Source organism: Elaeis guineensis, chromosome 9, assembly GCF_000442705.2.
Source record: "Elaeis guineensis isolate ETL-2024a chromosome 9, EG11, whole genome shotgun sequence".
NCBI classification, from domain to species: Eukaryota; Viridiplantae; Streptophyta; class Magnoliopsida; order Arecales; family Arecaceae; genus Elaeis; species Elaeis guineensis.
The window spans coordinates 5,989,900-6,001,919 of record NC_026001.2 but is presented as its reverse complement, the minus strand read 5'-3'; positions in this window follow the sequence as shown (position 1 = coordinate 6,001,919).

The window sequence follows — 12,020 nt, the reverse complement described above, 5'->3', positions numbered from 1 at the left end:
CTGGACCATTAGCCCACTTATAAATGCAGGGCTCTTCTCCGTTCTTAACGAAGCCATACGTTTTGATCGTCCTATCAAAACGTATGTTCCAACTCCGAGATGCCTGCTTAAGTCCATAAATGGACCTCTGTAGCTTGCACACCTTAGACTCATCTGTGAATGTGAACCCTTCAGGTTGTATCATATACACCTCTTCGTCCAGCTCTCCGTTTAGGAAAGCTGTCTTCACATCCATCTGTCAGATTTCATAGTCCAGATGGGCAGCTATCGCAAGCATAATCCGAATGGATTTGAGCATTGCCACAGGAGAAAACGTCTCATCATAGTCTATACCATAATATTGACGATATCCCTTGGCAACCAGACGGGCTTTATAGGTCTCCACCTTTCCGTCTGCGCCCCTCTTCCTTTTGAAGACCCACTTACATCCTATGGATTTTACTCCTTCGGGTGGGTCAACCAATGTCCACACATCGTTGACCTTCATGGACTCCATTTCGGATTTCATGGCCTCTAGCCATTTCTCAGAGTCAGGTCTCTGCATTGCATCCATGTAGGTGATCGGATCCTCATCATTTTCATCAAGTTCGAAAGGATCTCCATCCCGGACCAAGAAATCATAGTATCTGTTCGGTTGATGTGGTACTCTACCAGACCGCCTTAAGGGTGCATAATCAATGGGCTCCAGATTTGATCTAATCAAATCCGGTTCAGGTTCAGTAACATGTGTCGGTTTTTTCACCTGTCGAACTTCGTCAAGTTCGACCTGAGAGGCAACAGTTTTTTTTCACTAAGGAACTCCTTTTCTAAAAAAAAATTGCCTTAAGGCTGACAAACATCTTTTGCTCATCAGCAAGGTAGAAATAATACCCTTTGGTCTCTTTTGGATACCCTATAAAATTACACTTGTCAGACCTAGATCCAAGCTTGTCTGTAATTAAACGTTTAACATAAACCGGACACTCCCAAACTCTAAGGTGCGAGAGTACTGGCTTACGTCCTATCCATATCTCATATGGCGTTTTGGCTACAGACTTATTCGAAACTCTATTTAGAAGGTAACAAGCCAATTCGAGCGCATATCCCCAGAGGAAGATCGACAGACCAGCAAACCCCATCATGGATCGAACCATGTCTAACAGGGTCCGATTCCTCCTTTCAGACACACCATTATGCTGTGGTGTTCCAAGATGAGTCCACTGAGAGAGAATCTTATTCTTCCCTAGATACGTCAGAAACTCATTGGCAATGTATTCACCTCCTCGATCAGATCGAAGAGTTTTAATACACATCTCAGTTTGTTTTTCTACCTCATTTCGGAATAGTTTGAACATTTCAAATGATTCCGACTTATGCTTCATTAAATAGACATACCCATACCTCTTGCACTTGAGCTCGAATTTTGAATTTTGAATTTCAAATTTAAACTTATAGATTACACCTTAATCTACGCATGCATATGTATATCATATTCTAGAACCATGCTTTGATACCATTTGCAGTGAAAATTTAGTGCATGGGCAAAATGATAATTTTAAAATTTTTTCAAAATTATTATTTTACAGTAAAATTATTAATTAATCTCATTAATTAATACTAATTAACCCTACACTAGGATCTAAATATGATACAATAGCATGCATTTAAATTTGAAATTCAAATTTGAATCAGTAAACCTTTTACAGTACTGTGTTCAGAATACATCACTTTTTGTGGGTAGTCGATCATCGCAATCTGATCACCGTCGGAGAGCTCTGATCATCACGTCACAGCCACATAAATATCTGGCCTCTGCAGATCGTCCACACGAAGCTCCCGTCTGATCAGCTCCTCACGAATGCTAGTTCGTGATTTCACCCTTTTGATGGCAGATGTTGATCGAACTCCTTCGATCAATGTGTGCCGACTCCTCGGATGCTCTGGATCATTTGCACAGTTGCTTGAGAGGTTTATGGATCTCTCCCTAAAATTTGGTGGACTCACGACACTCGTGGCACACCAATCTCACTTTCCAAACCCTAGGTAGAAACCTTAGGGTACACACTAGAAACCCTGCGCTCAATTTTCTTTCTTTTCTTTCTTTTTCTCTCGGAAGGTTTTGGACCTTCACCTTGCGCACAAACTTTTCTCACGCCCCAAAGTTTCTCTCCTAAAATTTCTACGCACGTCCCACCTTTCTCCTCTTTTTAAAACAACGTCGAACGTGTCTTATCCACGTGAGAGGATAAAGATAAGTGGTTGCACATTTGAATTCAAATCAAATTTGAATTCAAATGCAAAACCAACTCATCCCTATCCACTTGTGCGTGAGAAGAGAAGGGGCGTGAGCTGATTTGTGCATGGAGAGTTTATATGAAAAATATTTTCTCGTGTAAAATATGGGGCGCACAAGATAAGACCATGGCGCATGGATTAGTTGGTTGCTCATTCAAATTCAAACTTTTTTTTAAATTTGAATGGCCAACCAACTTATTTTTATCCAGATATTTGGCACACAAGGGTGGGCGTGGGATGGCTTCTGCGTGGAGAAAATTCATGAGAAGTTGCTTCTCGTGAATTTAAATATGCACAGAAGAAGTGAGGTGGCGCAGGGAGAAAAGTCAAGGTGGTTTGAACCTAATTGAGCCAACCTAATCTAAATAGGTTAAGCACAATTAGAATAAATTAAATATAACTTAATTAGGCTTAATTAGACTCAATAAAATTCTAATCAAATCAGGAATTAACTAAACCTAACCCCTGATCAAATCAGGGACTAAACTACCTTAGCGATTAGGTCAACATTTAACCTAATCGGGTCAATCCAAACTGAATCCAATTCAATTGGACTTGATCCAAAAATAATTACTCAATCAAATTGAGTTAATTAGCGATCAAATCACTAATTAAACCTCTCATAAATATTGAGTCCAAATCCGATGGGCAATCAGGCATCAGAGACCATCGATATGAAACCCTGATCAAAGAGTTCAAATTTCAAATTCAAAATTTTGACCCCGGTACCCAAAATGTGTGAAACTCATGATCAGAGAATCCTAATTCTCAATCATAGAGTCCCAGACATATAAGACTCATAATCAGCCATCTGATCAGAAAGGAACCACTAATGTGTGTGACCCCGCAGGTCGAACCTAAGCCGGTAGCACAGGAACCAATTCCTGTACTAATCGAAGTGACCATCTAGCAATGGTACCCGACGACTGGATAGATCGAATAATCACAATCGCAACATTCAGAACCTACGTGAATATGGTTACCGTATAATTCATCCTTTTTAACCCCTGTGTTTAGGACGACTCAGGGTTAAACTGTCAACCCTGATGATATCATCTGAATCGTGCTCAACTCAATTAGTCCTGTGACTCCTCACTAGGACTACCCTGGCCAAGGTTTTGCTAAATTGAAACACGACTGTACACAGCTCCTAAACTGGAGTGGTCAATCCCATCTTGACACACGCACCGACAAGTCAAGTACTTGACTACACCCAGCAGCCTTCCGTCATTGAATTAGAAATTCAGGTATTCCAGTGCCTAAGTGCAGTGAGTTGCTTGCAAGTCACCGTGGCGGTCTCAGGTCGGAGGGATATTTATACCCATATCCCATCGGAGCAAATCTTGACAGCAGAAATAGCTCCGGAGTTGGTCACGTTCAGTGCAGATGTACCATTACATCTCACCTATATGCCATACCAGTGTCTCCACACTCTTTGGTTATGAGGACAACCAACCCATATGGCACACAACGACCTATGCTCGATAAACATTGTCGTCCTTGGTAACAACGTATCATTTAGTCGCAAACATGTTTAAGGACTAAGCGACAAATCCTCCTTTGTCGAGTCTAAATAGTCCTAAGGACTTCACCACAACACAGGAGTTCATTAGAAGATGAAACATTTGTGATGAAAAAATATCAAAATAATTTTTATTTATTTATAATTCATGTACTAATACAAAAGGAGCACAACCGTCAACAGGCTGACGATTGGCTTTGGGACACTATTCCCAACAAGCGATTGGAGGAGCATCTTTATGCAAAAGGAGATTTGCACCTACCTCTCTGATGTATTGGCTCAGATCAGTCTGGTAGTGGTGACAGTCGAATGATTGATGTTGTCCGGATCAGTAGGTGGCTGATATTCCGCTTGCTCATTGGCCTACCTTCATTAGCTCAGAGGTAGATGAGACTCTGAGTGTTTGTGATCTGTTCCAATTAGATGGGAGGAGCTAGAATGAGCAAGCAGTGATCTAGCTTTTTGGTTGCCATTTGGTCGAGAGGATCTTATCCCAACCGATTTCCTTACTTGAGGGTCCGAATGTTAAGGTTTGGCATTCATCTAGCACAATGAAGGTGATGGTCAAGGACCTTTATGATCTGTATAGGGGGAGCCAGTTAGGAGATTGAATGCTTCTGGAGTTGGAGGCTGGAGCTCATCCAAGATTTTGTCAATTCATGTTGAAAGTTGCATGGAGTTGGCTTTTTACCAGAGCCTTGTTGAGAGTGCAAGGGATGGATATCCCATCTATCTATCCTTATTGCAGGCTGGAGGATGAGACGATGGAGCATATCATGTTCTTCTATCCGAGGACTATTCGGATATGACAGTTAGCTAGCCTCCTTTCGATGGCGATGCTTGGAGAGAGGTCAAGCCAATTTTTTCTAGAGGCCCTTCGGCAGAGTGTGGAGTCCAAGGCTATGAGATCTATTAGCATTAGGCAGCTTATGTTGTTTATCCTATTTGGCTTGTCTGAAACACTGGTCTCTTTGAAGCAAGATGGTTGTCGGTGAGGTTTGTGCTGGAAAGGACGTGCTCCCAAGCTGTTGAGATTCTGAAGGTATCATCGTTTGGGCCAACTTTAATGAGGTTGGGTGTCTAGGACTCATCTACTGCTCTTGTAGCACCTTGCATGATTTTTATTACCTATGAACTCCTATGCCCGGCTTCCTCAAGATCAATTTCGATAGTAGTGTAACCGGTGGTTGTGGTGGTACTATTTTGTCATTAGGAGCCCTAAATTCAGGTGCATAGCGGCTAGTAGGGTCGGTCTCTGTGGGACTACTGTACCCGCTGTGGAGCTGCAAGCTGTCTGGAGGGCATTTCTTTTGTGAGGCTTCATCTTGAGGCTGACCGGTTAGTGGTGGTGAGGGTTTCAACTACGGTGGTCATCTGGATTTGAGGGTGGGAAGAGCTACGACTTCCAACCCACTTGTTTGTGAAATCTATTTTTTGTCAACAGGGTGTGCTGTTGTGGACATTAGGCACATTTATCATGAAGACAAACAGCACCGTCAACTGGATTGTGAGTTATGTTGCTGACCACTCCGAAGGTGGTAGCTGGATTAAGGATTTGTTTTGCCGGTGCCCTTTCGAGATATTTTTTTTTTTCTGATTTTCGTAGGTTGTATTCATACTTGCATTGTATGAACACACCAGCTTACCAAAAAAAAAAGTTGAAAGGAATGGAGCCTCCCCTTTTACAGTGAAGTGCACGAGGATAAATATAAGGGGCATCCTAAAGATCTGCCGTCAATCATCATCGGGTACATCTATCTTCACAACAGAGAAAAACAACGGAAAATGCATATCTAAAAAAATGGACGGTTGTGATCCCATCTAGAGACAAACAAATGTGCTTATTTTTTGTCTTTTGAGAAAATTTCTACCTTTATTATCTTAAATAATATAAATCAATAAATCTTAGGATTTTTTTTTTGGATTCTTTAAAAAGCTGAAAGTTTGATATCTTCAAATTCCAAAAATTTAAAATCTTTTCAAATTTTATCATCTTCCATCTCAACTAAAAAAAAAAAAAAAATCAAAACCTTAGTTCCATCATAGTCGCCCATCTAGTTAACCAATATCTTTGTTTTTGAAAACCTTGATCTTCCCTTATTACTTATTAGAAATGGTAAAATCTAAACCCAAGAAAGGTATGAAAATTTGGCATCTAGAGAGAAGAGCACATAGCATAGACCTAAGGCATGTGAATGATAAATTTAGTTAGAGAATTTGGCTTTCTTCGTTTACTCTAGGCATGCAAAAGGCAGTTTGGATGTTGCAATTTAGTCATGCCACAGATAATTACAAGTTGAAGCCACAAAAGTCTAAAACAATTGAAATTTTTCCTGGTTGGTTACCTACCATGGTAGTTCCCTGCAACTGGAGATAGTGCTAATGGAAATACAGCATTCAAGCAGTAGTTATCCCGCTTAACTCACTTGCAGATTTGGGCCAAGTCTCTAGGCCGATGAGCTTATCTCAGACTTCAGAGAAGACCATCACAAGATCATCTTTGAGTGTAAATTAGTTCCCACCCACTTTGCCATAAACGGCCTATAACCCGGCTCCCCGTCTGATAGACAGGTCTAAGAAAATGAGCTCATCAACTACAGATGCTACAAATGTAGGGACTTCTGGATCGCTCGACAAAGCCAACAGCCTACTGCAAGTTTTAAGGATTTTATCATAGGTCTATTTGGAGCGGACCATGGGGTGTTTGTGGTTTGATTTGATTAAATTTAGATTCTAAGCCAGATAAATATCATGACTAGATTTGATTTGACTGATCCTGTTCTTGGTAGTCCATCTCTTGTTCATCTCGTTGATGACATGTTCAGCATTTACTTCTGTGACAAATTTCATTCACATACTTTTTAATTGATTGTTGCTTTTTTATCGGCTCGATCGAGTGCTCGAAAAGGTTATAGATTTTGCAGCCGAAGCATAATATGCAAGCTAGATGGTTATGGTTATAGCCTGCAGAATTTAGTAGTTGATGGTTTTGGTTGATTTCATGGTCTTCTGTCAATGACATTGGCACTAGTTGGTTTCGCAGAACTGGTTGGGTTTTAGGCAGTGAACTCTGAAGGTTTTGATGTCTTATTTTCTCCATTTCTTTTGTTTTGTCCATGGAGACTTTTTCCTTTTAGCTGCTCCAAGAGTTTTAGAATTCTGTTCATAGGTTCTCGGGTCGTTTCTATACTATCATTTAAATGGACACAAGCATGCTAGTATGAACTGCGTGGTTCAATGTGTGTGATATAATTTTGTTTCTGCTGGGTAGATGTATAGAGGAGATAAACTCTGCGATCTCATCGAGTTCCATGAATTGATCATATGATATCGTGTCAGAAGCAAATTTGATTTGTTGTAGTGGAGTTTTGTTTTTCTGATTTTTTGATTGATGTCGATGTTACTTAAGATGTACAATCTCAAATTGCAGACATACGGTTGAAATATTCGCATCTAAATGACAACATATGGGTTATATCATATATGATAGTATTTTACAGCTGAAGTTTGTCAGGAAAATACACTTCCAGAACCAGTAAGAAGGAGATTTTATTTGGAAGCAAAATGACAGCTTGATATCAGTTGAGACACATGAAACAACCTCAACTGAGATTGGATGTGGTAGCAATCAGTAACAGCGAACATCTCCATAAAGTAGGATGATCAAAAAGTGCATCAAATCTGAACAAGAGGCAGATGCTCCAGAATGCTTAGAAATCAGCTTCCCTGGGAGAGAGAAACTCCAACTGCTGAGTTTCTCACTGGAACTTCAGGATGTAGATGTAGAGTTTTGGATTTCTCCCAAACTTGGCGAACCCGGCATCTCTTCGACAGAACAAAGCAAGGACCAATTATTTAAAAGGTTCATACATCTGATGATTACAAAATTAGCAGAGGGACCATCTATTGAGGAAAATGCAGTTATTTCTTTCATTCCAAACACACAAAGTATTGTTGCCAGAAGCATCATCTAACAGGTTCATTGATAATAAGCAAGCACTGATGACAGTGTCACCAAAGATAATTACAATCCTTTTGATGCTGCTTCTGCCTGATAACACTGTCAATCACATCTGTGTATGGAACACTGAAACCCAAGCAATTTAACTTGAATGAACAATCCATCAAGGACAACTAAATTTTAGGATGGTAATTTAGAACCTGCCTACAACAAATAGTCAGCTAAAGCCATGATGATGGTTTTAAATTGTAACTAAAGAACAGGAACAATGAACATCTTCTCCTTGGTAGCCCTGGCCCTGACTGGCCTCGACACTCTCTCTTTAAATAAAAGCAAGGCTTTGGTTGCCATGTTATTTATAAAATCAATTGAAAAGGACCATCATATAACTTCTCTGTCTTCAAATTTTCCTTCGTTTCCTTTCCTATTTAGTTTGATGGGGAGAGGTTTCCTCTATCTTTCGTTCCTCATTTGATGAGTGAGTTGCTCTCAAATATGGAGTCCAGATGGAGGTAAGAGCTCTACTGAATCCTTGACCATCTTTTCAGAATATTGCTTCATTTCTCTTTTCATTGTCAGCTAGAGGCGACTGAACTTGTTAAGGAAAGCTCATTTGTGTGTGTGAGTCTACGTTTCTAACTCAAGGTCTATCTGCAGTACCCTTACAAGCAAGATGGCACTCTATATCTGATATTATTCAATCATTTGATGAAAACATATAGCTTATGTAACCAAAAAAACACAGAAATGAAAAAAGAAATAAAAAAAGGAAAGACATATAGCTTCACCATCTTCAAATCTTCTTCTTCTTCTGGCTTTCCAACTTGTTGCATCAGGTGAGAGATCAGTTTCACGAACAGATTAATGAATTGAATCAGCACTATTTTTCGTGCAAATAGGATCGATGAATTTGTGTCGTAAGGTATATCTCATCCCTTTTCCTTAAAAATTAAAAAAAAAAAAATCAAGGAAAAGCTTATCTCCTTTTGGGCATGGGACAATGGCCGGCCTGGCTGAGAGAGAGACGGCGGGCGAGGGGGGCGGAGGTGGCGGAGCGGAGGGGCTACTCCATTTCCTACTGTAACAAAAGTTGCATCTCTGCGGATATTGGCGTGGATTTCCGCATATTTAGTTTTATGCAGATTTATGTCCGCATAAAAAGTTTATGTTCCCGGCCGCATATTTAGCATCTCCATTCGAGTATTGGATCCCGTTGCCTTTTCTGTTTACGACGCACGGGAGTTTAGATATTGATTTCTATGCGGACTAACGCCTGCATAGAAACTTTATGCACGAGTCCGCACATATCTATTCTGAAACACATACCTGCGTCCCCGCATAAAGAGATAGACCACACTTCCGTTAGGCCCATCGTCGCTGGTGGCCTGCCTACAAAGTCGCCGAGGGTGCGGCGGCCGGAGACACCACCGTGACTTTTGTGGGTAGCAGCGGCTCTCACATTTGCCAGAAGCTCGCCGAAAGGCTCAAAACAATCACTACGAGCCCACCATTCGGTGGAGAGATCTCCACCATTTGGCCGCAATCTCTTCTTTATTGCAATATTTAATCTACATTTTGCTAGCAGGACCAATCTTATCCTTATGTTGCTACCGATCCATGAAGAAAAGAAAATCTTTTGTACAGTAACAATAGTGGGGTTGCATTCAAAATTCGACATCTTATATCATGAAATTTCATATCATACGAAGTTGTCAAGATAATATCGTAGCTCACAGGAACCTTTAATTCAGCAAAATTTGTGCATTTCGGTGAATAAATTGAGGAACCATGGCATGCAAGAAAGCTAGCTTGAGTCCTTCGCTTGTTTTGTAGAACCAGCCAACTCATAAGCCCTCGAAAACCGGTAATAGCTCTAACGTCATGTCCGGTGCACACGAGAAATAGTGGATTAATGATGGACTGAAGTTATGCCAATTAATTACTGAGAATTCTGCTACTTTTTGTGCCCGTTACAGCTCTGACCAAAAAAAGTAAAAGGTTTGTGGTAAATTCAGGTTGATTTTAAAGAAACAAAAGTAGGAGAATTACAAGAGAATCTCTAATCCATAAACCGTACAATTCTCTGAAAACATGAAAACTCAATACTTATAACAAAGCGAATTCTAATGAAAATGACAAAATTGATGTTTCTCCGCACTGAAAGATAAATTTTCTCAAAGAGTTAGTTGCTTTATTCTCGATAAGCTTGAACATAAAAATAGGTCCGCTTCATGTATACCTTAAATCTTTCATCTCAACTTAGATTTTTAAGAGAAAGTTTAACTAAAGTTAGCAAAACTCAATTTTTGTTTGTTTGAACCAACCAATCCAATAAAAAGAGTAGCCTCGCTGATGAGGCTCCTCTGATTGGATATTTGAGAGAGTCACATGCATACAACTTTATCTACCAAGTGATTATTTTCATATTTCCGGCTTATGACATCCAGGCCATAATGGACCAAACTAGGCAATATCGTTGCACTAATCAACTTTCAAATCTTAGAAAAATATGAAAGTTCTAAAAAAATATTACCTTAATTATATAAATATATGATAATTCTTTCTTTTTTTTTTTTTTTTTTTTTTTTTTTGAGTGGTTGTATCCTACAATACTCATCAAGATATTACATGATGTTGTTCATTGAGCACAAATCTTGAAGACCGATAAACTTAGTGCCCAACAGACGACCCGGCAATTCATCAAAGCATGCCTGCCCATGTGAATATGAGAAGGCCATCCACTCTTATTAGTTGTTATTCTTCAAATCTCATGATTCATGAAAGCAAAGCAAGAAAAAAAAAAAAAAAAAGGCAGCTAAAAGGTGCCACCGCCCTTGAAACTAGTGACAGGCCAGCTCCCAAGAGTTACATTCAGTTTAGTCTTAGAAACAAGTATCACCTATAACAGCTGGGACTTAAAAGACCTAACCATGCTCCCTTAAGCATTAGAGGATGACAATGGGCCTGATGAAGAGAGAGAAAGAATGCAAAAGTACTGCAACAAGGAACTGAAGTGATCACATTATTTTCAATTTTCAGGACAGTGGGTTAAGGTAATGATAGCAGGGAACCTACTAAGTAGTTTTTAAAGAGATTAGTGATTGGAAAGGATATTGGTGAAGTCTCTTTCCAAACACAAGGCATGCACTTACTACCTTTCTTTTCTGGTAGCAATTCTTCGGATGATTATGACTTTGGTTCATGATCTAATCATAATAGCCGATCTGTGGTTTGCTTTATTTGAATTAGAGTCTTTATTTAGTTCCTTGGGATTGTATAAGGCTAAGTTCATAATTTGGCTTTTGATCACTTAAATGTATTTTGTTGCGCCAAACTTTACTTGTATGTGGACACATGGCAAGAATAATCCCATTTTGCAATTATATAAAGCTAAAAATTGTGAAGGGCAGAAAATATGTCGCAAACAAAAGAAGGTTACCAATTTTATTGCTATAGCTATGAGAATGATTTAAAAATGTTGCATATGATTTTCATCAATCAATCATATTGAGAGCTAATAACATGTATTTGGAGATCTAATAATATCATATGGATTTGGCCATCGATGTCTCAATCAGCAAAAGTTTTGAGGTTGCAAGTAGTAAGGTATGGACTCCTTCAAAATTTCTCCCCTAGCCCTTTCTCTTTGCATGAGAGAGAAAGAGAGAAACCATGCCAAACATACAAAAGAAGAGGGAGAGGTCTCAACCACCATAATCATAAGACTCACCAACAACCCACCAAATAGAAAAGCAACTTAGGGTCCATAGGAATTTAATTTAATCACTCTTTATTGTTGGTACTAAAGATCTAAAGCCTAAAGTGAAGCCAGGATCCCTAGGAAATGGATTTAAGAAAAGGTGAGGCTGCCTCCTTGTAGAGCTCCCTCATCAGACCTTGTACACTGAAATCAACATGGAGATCAGCGCCTCCCATTCCCCACAGCCTAATATACAAGACGCAAGCCAGTTGTCACACGTGTGCCCTAATCATGTGAAGCACCACACCCCATCTCTTAAGCAATCATTCACCCCATCTTAAGAGGAGACCCATCACTTTCCTATCTAGGAACTCGTCTTAGCCCATCTCCATGGGGCCCACTAACTTCCCTTGCTCAGGAGATCAGACTGCAATCACCCTTGGATAATGATCAGATGGTGAACGCGAGCTCATACACCTATTAGAATCATGTGGAATCAAATGTTGCATGCCCATCCGTGGATATCGTTCATCTCCTCTCTCTTCAACCATGCATAAAGGCAC